This window comes from Pelobates fuscus, chromosome 8 (assembly GCF_036172605.1).
Source record: "Pelobates fuscus isolate aPelFus1 chromosome 8, aPelFus1.pri, whole genome shotgun sequence".
Classification (NCBI taxonomy): domain Eukaryota; kingdom Metazoa; phylum Chordata; class Amphibia; order Anura; family Pelobatidae; genus Pelobates; species Pelobates fuscus.
In genome coordinates, this window is record NC_086324.1 from 165,565,770 (window position 1) to 165,578,197 (window position 12,428).

Sequence of the window (12,428 nt, forward strand, 5' to 3'; positions counted from 1 at the left end):
CTTAAAGCGGTCTTTATTAAAATAAAATTAATTAAACTTCATTACGGTTTGTGCGTCTGAGCTTGTGTGTTTGTATGTGCTTTCAACATTGCTTAAAAACTGCAATAATTGACATATGTGTACATAAGGTCACAGTTAGAACCTTATATTCGTATATAGATTATAGAAATAACTGGAATATTGTTGTGGTTTTAAGATTACTTTTTTCTTTCACAAGACACATCAGAGAAAACTGGGCATTATGAGCAATATAAATGGAATATTGGAAAAGTATTCAACGTTTTTGCAACTCGGTTATTTTGACCCAAAATTTGCAATCCTTCCATCAGTGTTACTCGATCCTTGCTGTGGCGAACAAACTCCAGGTGTTTATTCTCTAAACAACAAATTATAGCGGATAATGATACAGAAAATTATAATTGGCCAATCTATGACTATATCTGAGGTGGAGAATTTGTATAAATCAGCCATTTTTGGCTAAATTTTGCAACATTATTTTAGTGAATAATCCCATGCATAAATGTATTCACAAAACAGTGGGTTGCAATGGAGAGTGAAAATAACTTACATACAGGGTGTTCTTCGATCATGTGATTTATTTTCTCAGAACAACCCTAGCTTTTTGTCTTATATGTCAACATGATCAGGCAGAGTTTTCTGGGTAATATCATGAAAATATCTGACTTGCCAAGTTTGGCCACCAATGAAACCAGTAGAGATTTTTAAGGATGGTTATTTATTAGTGTGAATCGTTGGAATTCCAAAGTGAATTTCAAACGGAACACATGGCTTATCTGGGAAATTATTTTATTTTGTCTCTTTCGGTTGAAATTTGCTTTTAATTCACTTTGAATTCCTGACAGTTCTTATTTTTTGGAAATAACCCAGGTTTTTTTTTTTTTTACCACATTAAAGAAACACTATAGGGTCAGGAACACAAACATGTATTCCTGACCCTATAGTGTTAAAAACACCATCTAGCCCCACTGACTACCCCACCCCACACCTCTAAATATAATAAACTTTCCTTTAATCCAGTCTGCTTGTGCTGGCTCTGCCCCTGACCTGCCTGCTTGGCTGACATCGCCAGAAGTGGTGATCTCAGCCAATTACAGTGCTTTTCCATAGGAAAGCATTGAATTGGCTGAGATTGTCAAGGAGGAAGATCAGGGGCACAGCCAACCCAACTCTGGCCAGTCAGCATCTCCTTATAGAGCTGCATTGAACCAATGCATGTCTATGAGGAAAGTTCACTGTCTCCATGCAGAGGGTAGAGACACTGAATGTCAGTCACATTGTGCAGCACTGCCCCAGGAAGCACCTCTAGCAGTCATATGGGGAGCGGCCAGAGGAGGTATCCTTAGGCTGTAATGTAAATACTGCCTTTTCTCTGAAACAAAAATGGGTTTAATGCAAAAAAACCTGTGACTATACTCACCAGAGCAAATACAATAAGCTGGACTTGTTCTTGTGACTATAGTGCCCCTTTAACCCCTTAAGGACACATGACATGTGTGACATGTCATGATTCCCTTTTATTCCAGAAGTTTGGTCCTTAAGGGGTTAAGGTCAGTAAAATTATGTATGGGTCTTACCTTCACACTGCAATTGTTTTGGTACATGTGCAATTGTATACTGTAACATGTGCAATTGTATACTGTGGGTGTAGAGCTACTATGTGATTTGGGGCAATTGTGGGGAACAGTATTTTTAAGACTTGCTGTTGAATACCTGTAATTTCTCCATATCCTTCCCCTTCAGTGATTTGACTGGCAACAGTGATCTGAGTTTCCCGCTGCACACATCTACAATTGTATGATTTCTCGCAGTTTAGGTGTTCTAACAACAGAACTAGCATAAAATATCCATTACTTTGTGAATAGGCGGAGCACATGATGACAGGCAATTAAGCACAGCTAAAGAGATCTGTGCTGCATTCAATCCATCCAGCAGCAATAGACAAACAGAGATGTGTCGAAAAAAATAATAAAAATAGGGAAATATTATTCTTATACTTTCACAATCTGCCATAAAAGACTGTATTCAAATCCCAGCTGCAGTAACCATGGCAACATTTATCTTCAGAAATCGCATGTACGTAACACCTACCTGTGTACATTTCAATACCTGGGCATGTTAGGGAAACAAACTAGCTTGAGTAACCTCTTCATGGCCCCATTACGCGATTGAGACTGTAGTTTTACGCGTAAGAAAAGATGGTTATTTAGCTTAGTGATAGAATTAAATGTAGAACACAATACTTTGCCATTGAACTTTATAATTAAATAAAAAATATAATGATAAATGTCAGAATCAGATACCCTGGAGACACATTCCATTTCATACAATATAGAAATGTCAGACCAGGTATAATATTACAACAAAAGGAAACAGATCATTGTGAAGTGGTATTATGATATTAGCAGTATATATTTGTAGTGATTTAACTAAAAACACACAAAAAATATCAAATATACGTAGCTTTTTTTAAAGTGAAAACAAGAGAGATTTTGCAAAATATTGTGGTCTAATATATGGAGATGCTATACGTTTTGCAGTAACCATGGATACCAATGGAATCCTCACCTGCATGTCAATCACGCCAATTTTTGACATTTTGATATATCTCCCAGTAAGTCACCGAAAATGATGGACACATAACACTATAGACTTGGGAATACAAATATGAGTACATTAATAAATTAAATTTACTTACTATTTAGCCTTTGCAGTGCCTCTCTCAGTGGATGCCTTGCCTCCCTGGCTGACATCATCAGTCTTTATGATTTCAGCCAATCCACAGCCACTCCAATCCACAGCCAACTCACATAAGGGAGCACTGGGAGATTATTATGCATGCGCAACAAATCCCTGCGCAACACCAATCAGCATCTCCTCATAGAGGTGCTTTGAGTCATTGCATCTCTATGGGGAGTGTTCATCGTCTCCATGCAGAGTGTGGAGGTACTGAACGTAGGTCCTGCAAAGACTGCAGGAGACTTCATCCATTAAGTCCCTCTAGTGGCAGCCAGAGTGACAGCCACTAGGGGAGGACTTAAGCAGCAATGTAAACACTGCCTTTTCGCAGAAATGGTAGCGCTTACATAGCTCAGCCTGCAGGGCCAGTCTCTGTGACTGGGAACTACTATATTACGCGTTATTAGTTCTGGTGCCTATATTATTCATTAAATTGTACTATTGATAAATTAATTGCAAAATGTCATCAAAAATAGGTCAAGGGAAATAACTGCTTATGGGTATTTGTAGGGAACCTGATGTGATTTTTCAGAAAGCAGTTTCACAAAAAGGACCCCAAAATTTAGAATTAATACCAGTATACAGGCATAGTAGGCCACAAAAAGCTGGTTTATAGTCAGTGATTTGAAGTGGTCATGGTGGTAGGAGTATGTATGTGCAGTGGTTCAGTTTGAAACACCCTGCATACTGAGGTATTTGTAATTTTGTGCTGGGGCAAGTTGCCAATGTCAATTATGTGCACATTTTGTCGTTCTGTCGTTAGTGCGCACTGACAACAGACGTAGACATCTTTTCCCTTGCAGAGCAAGACTGCTTCCTCCTTCCTCCCAATGTGTGCACCCTTCTACCTTCCTCTGTTGTCCTCAGTATTTTTTTTTTTTTAAAGTGCTCCGCTCCATCCCTCCCCCCGCAGGCCCAAAACATGAGCTTGCGCTCTGAAACGAGGAAGCCTGTGATGGGATCCAGCAAGCCCTCAATGACATTGGAGGGGGCGCCAAAGATCAGTGCTGGGAGCTTCCCCTGGTACAGGAATCCAGTTAAGTAAAATGCTTTTATTTGCAGGTTATACTGCAAACTGAGGGGTGCAGACCTTCTCCATAGTATCCAGTAGGACATTGTACACCAGAAAGGTTCCCTCCTCCAAAAGTGTTGACGTAACCCTTTAACTTATATTTATATATATATATATATTTAATTTAATTCCCTCTAAGATACATTTTTTTCCAATATACACAAACTAGGCTTTCCTCGTAACCACATTCCTTCCATTCTCCTAATTAATATAAACATGAGCTTAATCTCTCTATAATCCTAAATAATAAGTTATTGTAATGCAATGTGCTGCATTCCAGTCCGTCAATGAAGGGGTTTAAATTCACATTAAAAAAGGATACTTGACATTACATGTTAACTGATCCTCTTCCACTGGACACCGGGGGTGGTCATACGTTTATTAATACTGTTGCCATTTGAGGAGGGAGGAGGCCTATGTTCTTATTGCATATATAATAATAATTGCGAAATGCAGGCTGTCAGTGTAAATACATATAAGGGTTATACGGTTGTTATTACTAAGAGGGAATGGTTGTTTAATTACGTGACTCTGTGCCAACTGTTCTCTAACTAGGTGTTAGCACGAAGTCCTGATGAAGCGATACATCTCCAGAATGTGTAATTAAACTCCAGAGGAGTTATTTACTAAAATACACCTCTTAATAAAATACTGAAAATCACTTAGAACTTGCTTTAACCTTTTTTTCATGAAATTCTCTGTTTTCTTTAAAATTTAAATTAAAATTGTATTAAATTACATCACAATCCAATCCAGACAAGGCAAAACCAGGGCACATCATGCAAATCAGGAGTAGAAATAGAAACATTGTTTCATTTCTTCTCATCTCTGTATGCTGACTGCCAGGAGTAAAGGGCGGAGCTTATAATAATTGTCAAGAAGCTAAGATGGATGCCCCCAGTTACAGGATAAGAGGTGTGGATTTCTACATTTAAAATTATGTTTCACACCTCACAAATGCACATATACATTTTTTTTTTAAAATACAGGGATAGGTAAACATGTTGAAAGTCGGAAGAAGTGACAGTTCCCCTTTGAATCGATATTTTAATTTCAACACGTACAACAGTACTGAAGTACCTAGTATTTCTTTTTATTGGATTAATATAATTTTACACCAATAAGCTTTAGGACCCCAAGTCATGTCAGCGCCTCATTTTCAAACAAGTTACATGTGGCAGATGCTATATCCGCGTACATGACAAGTTCGTTTAAGAGGCATTTGGCAATGGAATTTGCCTGTTACATCCAAACTTTTTTTGGCTGTGATTTTTGAATTCAGCTGTTAGTAAATACTTTATATCTGGCAGCTTTTCCTACTGGTGAAGCATGATGACTTGAAACATATTTCATAGTTGTTGTTTTTTTAGGAGCTTAGCATTGTTGGCGTATTGGAATGGATCACTGAGCGATAGAGAAATAAAACAGTAATCAATTGGTAATTAAACCAATGATTTCATTGTTCAAGATATTGTTGAGACAGGTTTTAAAATTATGGGCTTGGCACTAGCCTTTCAATTGTACAATTAGCAGAGTGACCCATTATTTTATTTCTGACCTCCCATCATATCAGATGGCTGAAGAGAGACTATTTTTCATTTTAAGGGAGTGTATCCTGGGGTGGGCTATGCCAGGAGTTTTTGTGTGATTTCATGACTTACTGATAACCATTTGTGATTGAAAAAATATTTAGGATAAAACAACATTTAATTTATACAAACTATTTGCAAAGGCAGTGTTTAAAATCTGATTTTTTTAGCCTTCCATATATATATATATATATATATGTATATATATTGTGCTTATCAAGTACAATAGAACACAGCTCATAGTGATACAATAGATACTAACACAAGGGTAGAGAGTCCATATGCAACAGTGTCAGAACTTCCAGGGCCGCAATGGTCACTATTGCGACAGGACCTTGGACTTCAGCTATCCAAGGTGATCGGGCCCTCTCCCCTCTTTTAGACAATACCTTAAATAATTTGACAGTTTGAGAGGGAGTGCTTGGTAAGTTCTCCTCGTGGTCCTGGTGCTCATTCAATGAGTCCGAGTGCTACAGCCAGGTTGTCATGGCAACGCTCTAAATGATTGAAAGCACACCGACTGGGCCAAGTGTCTGATGTGGGACCATGCACTCCTCCACTAGACCACCAGAGATCCTTCCAGGCCCTGTTATTTCTAGTTGCGAGAACTAATACGGAAGAAACAATATTGCTATTTTTTACAATATTGAATATAAAGAAGTTGTCTAAATTAGGAACAATCAATTCTCAGGATTTTTAATATAATGTTTACTTATCCCCTTTTTTTAACAAGTTAACGAGAAAATAAACTTGATAAAAATTTCATTTTGATCTTTTCATGCAATCTAATTTTGTTACAGTGACTTTGGAAGGTACATTTTTTTGAAAATACCTTAAGCCATTGGTTAAAAGTGTAAATTAAAGTTTTTATATGTGCAGGTGCCCCCATATTTTTTTTTCTCTTATGAATCATATTTTAGAATGTTTGGGTCTCAAGCCTCTGTTTCTGAATAATATGAAGACCACTACATAAAAAAAATTAAACAACAATGCGTCATAAATAATTTGTTAATGGTCTAACGATTCTACAAGCTATGTCTCTGGCTCTCACCAAATCAGTAAGTTTCTAGTGTTTACATTTCATTAGCACTGCTGGGAATTCTCCATAGCTATTTTTCATGGGCAAAGCAAACCAAGGTTTATAATGGGTGTGGTTGTTTAATTTTCTGTTGTAGAAAGCTGTCAGTTGAACAACATCCAAAAACAATGACATCGTGTACAGTGGTACATTTGGAGCAAAAAGGCAAAACTAATCTAAAAAAAAAAAAATAAAAAAATAAAAAAATATAGCAGCCAAATGTACACTAATTGCCCGGAGTGGCCCTTTAAGCAGGAGCACTACAGCACTAAGAATGTAATACTGAGATTATCTGAGATCATCAATCTTGATATCCAATAACCAACCCAATGCTTTCCCATAGGGAAACTTTGGGAGATTGGTGTGCATGTGAGATGCATTTGATTGAATAACCAAGTTTGAAGCACCTCTAGTGGTCTTCAGGAATACAGCCACTAGAGGTGTGTTAAGCCGTTTCTACAAAATTTAGATTATCAGTCTTTATTCCAGCTAACACCCCACTCTGACCTTGTTACTGGTGTAAATTGAAATTGAAAGAAAGTCATAACCTACAGATCAATCACTCTATGCACACACCAGAATTATATGAGTTTCTTATTATATGACGATTAGTAAACTATTTTTAACAAAAATTATCAGTGCAGAACCTGTCAAAACCTGGGTATTATGATAAACTGGCATGTCATAAATGTGACTAAATATCTATTTAATTGCTATTACTGCTAATCTTTTATTTTAAATGCAGTTAATTTATTTGAGAAGAAATGTCATATTGTATTTAATAACTTTTAATAATGCTGATGTGGAGTTTAAACAATTAAGGAATGTATATGTTACTTAGTGTCACACAGACATGATTATTTAGTGAAATGTGAATATTGGGGACCTGTAAATTGTACATAATTGCAGATAATTAAAATCTAAGCTGCAAAATTGAAGATTAAATTGCCAGTATGTGCCTATAGCAGATTTGGACATTTCTTCGCATGGGATATTTTTGACTCGGTGAGTGTTGAAATTCAAATTTTATTTTGCCAATGTTTGGAGTTTAGAGACTAAATCTACAAAACATGCAAATTGGAAACATTCACCAAATTGTCTGATTTGATTTAAAGCCGCTCTATCACATTTTTGGCTCATTGCATATTTTGAAAAGACCCCATGATGGTGACTTTGTCGCTTGGTGTGCGGTGGCTGTGGCCCGGGTCCATGTTAAGATAGATTTGAATTACTTGAAGCTGTCCCTCGCAGCCACCGCAATCTGCATTTGTTAAATCCTCGTCAGTTCCTGGAGCTTCATCTTCTAGGAACTCACGTCAGTGTTGTAAATTCGCGCATGCATAGTCACTGTGTGGATATAATAGCCTCAGTTTTGCGATTTAGATTTCAAATCGCTACAACTTAGAATTTTGAGAATAAACACCCATTAATTAGCTATAGAATCCGCTCAATGAAAAAAAAATTAAATCGTAGCTATAGTTATATTATGAGAGATGCAGTACTGATATAGACAGTACATTTAATGTAAATTAATTTAACCTTATATCCGTATATACTACTATACATTGAATGCTGTGGCTCGTAAGCATGACTCCGCTGCGGCGGGGCGCAGGACATTCGTGGTGTTTTAATGGTGTTCTGTGAAGATTTGTGCTTTTCATTTACTGATTTAACGTGCATTATCCACCCTAATAATAAGTTAATGAGGGAAAGTGGAGTGGTCACTAACAGAACATAGACAGTTCTGATTTAATTGAGTTATTTCCCCACACACTGACCATCTGAGTCTGATAATGGTGCTCTGTGGGAATCTGTCATTTATTTACATGGTTTAAATAGGATTTTATTTATTTAACAGTTTATTGAGGAGAAATGACAAGGGGATGGTGGCACATTTTATACCAGACTAACTGAGCTGGTAAAACAGCTGGTAAAACTGTTAATCTAGATAATTGTTTATTATTATTATTATTATTATTATTATATAATGTGTATATATATGTATATATATATTATTTTTTTGTGTGTTTTTACGTTTGCATGTTAGGTATTTTGTCCCAAACCCTCCCCCGTAGTACCAACAGCAAAGCGTTCAGTTTAGTAAGTTTCAGCCTAGAGGCAGCGCGCGCTCATGGCGGGAAGGGTCGCGCGCCTCTCAGTCCCCGCCCCCTCCCTCGCGCGCTCTCGCCGCCCCCAGTCCCTGCCGTACGGACGCACGCACGCACGGCTGCCGGGGACGCGCACGCACGGGCCGCTCACTCTGCTCACACACAGAGCCTGGCAGATCCCGAGCGGCGCTGACCGGGGCATGGCTGCCAAGCGGAGCCCGCACCGCGCTGCCCCCGCTCTGCCCGCACACCGCCTGCCGCGGGAGGCTTGATGGGGCTCTGGGGAGCGGAGGGCCCGGGAGGAGAGCCGGGCTGTGTCCGAGGTGAGCTGCTCCGGGGGGGGGGAGGCTGGCGGCAGGGCCCCCCAGGGTCATCCTTCTGGGAGGAAACTTTCCAGGCTGGAGAGGGATGCCAGGCCTCGGAGCTGCCGCAATGCCCAGGCTGGGGGGGCCACAGGCAGGGAGTCCAGGCACTAACGGGGGCTCTGCTATGGGTACTGGGTTATATAATGAGCAGGCCTGGCTGCAAGCTCGGGGGCTATGGGGGTACAGGGGGCTTTAATAAAGGAAAGGGGCAGGGAGGGTATTTATACAGGTAGAGGGGGCAGTGAGGGTATTTATATAGGTAGAGGGGGCAGGGAGGGTATTTATACAGGTAGAGGGGGCAGGGAGGGTATTTATACAGGTAGAGGGGGCAGGGAGGGTATTTATACAGGTAGAGGGGGCAGGGAGGGTATTTATACAGGTAGAGGGGGCAGGGAGGGTATTGATACAGGTAGAGGGGGCAGGGAGGGCATTTATACAGGTAGAGGGGGCAGGGAGGGTATTTATACAGGTAGAGGGGGCAGGGAGGGTATTGATACAGGTAGAGGGGGCAGGGAGGGCATTTATACAGGTAGAGGGGGCAGGGAGGGTATTTATACAGGTAGAGGGGGCAGGGAGGGTATTTATACAGGTAGAGGGGGCAGGGAGGGTATTTATACAGGTAGAGGGGGCAGGGAGGGTATTTATACAGGTAGAGGGGGCAGGGAGGGTATTTATACAGGTAGAGGGGGCAGGGAGGGTATTTATACAGGTAGAGGGGGCAGGGAGGGTATTTATACAGGTAGAGGGGGCAGGGAGGGTATTTATACAGGTAGAGGGGGCAGGGAGGGTATTTATACAGGTAGAGGGGGCAGGGAGGGTATTTATACAGGTAGAGGGGACTATAATAAAGGAAGGGAGGGTATTTATACAGGTACAGGGGGCAGTGATGGTATTTATACAGGTACAGGGGGCAGTGATGGTATTTATATAGGTACAGGGGGCAGTGAGGGTATTTATACAGGTAGAGGGGGCAGTGAGGGTATTTATACAGGTAGAGGGGGCAGTGAGGGTATTTATACAGGTAGAGGGGGCAGTGAGGGTATTTATACAGGTACAGGGGGCTTTAATAAAGGAAGGGGGCAGGGAGGGTATTTATGCAGGTAGAGGGGGCAGTGAGGGTATTTATACAGGTAGAGGGGACTTTAATAAAGGAAGAGGGGAAGGGAGGGTATTTATACAGGTACAGGGGGCAGTGAGGGTATTTATACAGGTACAGGGGGCAGTGTATGGATACAAAGAGAATGAGATACGGCTGTATATAATCTAAAACAGAAAAAAAAGAGAGCACATAGTGTGATACAGTAAAACAAATGCTACTGTGCTGGGATTATAATGCACTCACGAGATCAAGGTGAATAATGCGCCCCAAAAGGTGCCTGCCCCGATGAATTTGGGCGACTTAACGCCTCCAGGGGGCAGTGAGGGTATTTATACAGGGGGCAGTGAGGGTATTTATATAGGTACAGGGGGCAGTGAGGGTATTTATACAGGTAGAGGGGGCAGTGAGGGTATTTATACAGGTAGAGGGGGCAGTGAGGGTATTTATACAGGTACAGGGTACTTAAATAAAGGAAGGGGGCAGGGAGGGTATTTATACAGGTAGAGGGGGCAATGAGGGTATTTATACAGGTAGAGGGGACTTTAATAAAGTAAGGGGGGAAGGGAGGGTATTTATACAGGTAGAGGGGGTTTAATAAAGGAAGGGGGGCAGTGAGGGTATTTATACAGGTAGAGGGGACTTTAATAAAGGAAGGGGGGAGGGAGGGTATTTATACAGGTAGAGGAGGTTTAATAAAGGAAGGGGGGCAGGGAGGGTATTTATACATGTAGAGGGGTCCTCTGAGGGTATTTATACAGGTAGAAGGGACAGTGAGGGTATTTATATAGGTACAGGGGGGTTTAATAAAGGAAGGGGGCAGTGATGGTATTTATACAGGTAGAGGGGTGCAGTGAGGGTATTTATATAGCTACAGTGGGGCTTTAATAAAGGAAGAGGGGGAGTGAGGGTATTTATACAGGTAGAGGGGGCAGTGAGGGTATTTATATAGCTACAGTGGGCTTTAATAAAGGAATGGGGCAGTGAGGGTATTTATATAGCTACAGTGGGCTTTAATAAAGGAATGGGGCAGTAAGGGTATTTATATAGCTACAGGGGGGATTTAATTTATGAAGGGGGCAGTAAGGCTATTTATATAGCTACAGGGGGCTTTAATAAAGGCAGAGGGCCAGTGAGGATATTTATATGGGGGCTTTAATAAAGGGATGGGGCTTCTGAGGTTATCTATACAGGTGCAGGGCATTCTGTGAGGGTATCTATACAGGTGCGTGGGGGGGGGCTGTGAGGGTATCGATACAGGTGCGGGGGGGGGCTGTGAGGATATCTATACAGGTGCAGGGGGGGCTGTGAGGGTATCTATACAGGTGCAGGAGGGGGATGTGAAGTTATTTATACAGGTGTACAGGGGGGCTGTGAAGTTATCTATACAGGTACGGGGGGGGGGTCTGTGAAGTTATCTATACAGGTATGGAAGATGCAGTAAGGTTGCTTAGCTAAATTGGGGCTGAAGAGAGAATTTATATTGGTGCATGCGTTGAGTTGTGAGGACGTGTGTGTGTGTGTGTACACAAGGGGGTTGGAGGTATTTATAAGGACTGGGTTGCTTATAAATGCACATAGGGAGACTGGACGTATGTCTAAAAGTGCATGGGGCTGTGGAGGTTTTTTTCATAAAAATGCAGGGGGCTGTGGCAATATTTATATGGGGACTTTTTATGTGCTCGGGAGGTTATAAATGTGCAAGGGGAGACTGGATTTTTTTGTTTATATAAATATGTAACGTGGTACTGTTTTTTCATATATATATTACAGGGAGAACTTATAAGGGTGTGGCAGGGAGACTGGAGGTATATCTAAGGGTACAAGTGTCAATTGTGAGAGTGGCTGCAGACCTCCGTTGAGAATTTAGAAATTTTGTTATTGGCAGCTCGATGCTCATTGTATGTCTAAATGGAGCATATCCATTAAACAGAATACTGGATGAACTTGATTTGCAAGTCTCAAATCCCATGATCTGCATCTCTATACCAAGGGAAAAGGAGAGCTTTAGCGGAGCAGCCTGTGCACATTGCATTGATAACTTTATCCTCGAATAGCCAGGTCTTATTGGACGAACCACCCTTAGGGTCCACTTTGCCTTATCCTGACATCTACACGTGCATTGCTTCACAGTCCCTGTTTATGTTTTGCTTTCTGTGTCAACATTTCCTAAATTATCTACCTCTTTGCTTTGTAATCCTTGAGTTTTGTTATTATTTTCAGCAATGTTGATCAGGATCAAAATAGATTTTGCAATAATTTTATATAATAAGTGACAACTGAAAAAAATATATATATTTTTTGCATTTTGTAAGAATGTTTACCTAGAACAGCAGATTTCCAACCTACTTTGTGTCCAAGTG

General features: G+C 40.7%; 1 protein-coding gene across 2 annotated transcripts in view; it reads left to right on the plus strand.

The window, feature by feature from the left end:
* The first annotated feature begins 8,758 nt into the window (after positions 1-8,758).
* Positions 8,759-12,428, plus strand: part of AXIN1 (axin 1) — a 36,202-nt gene continuing 32,532 nt past the window's right edge. For both annotated transcript variants that reach the window (XM_063430687.1, XM_063430688.1), the window contains exon 1: positions 8,759-8,927. The gene's annotated coding sequence lies outside the window, so the exon portion shown is untranslated. The remainder of the gene's footprint in view (positions 8,928-12,428) is intronic.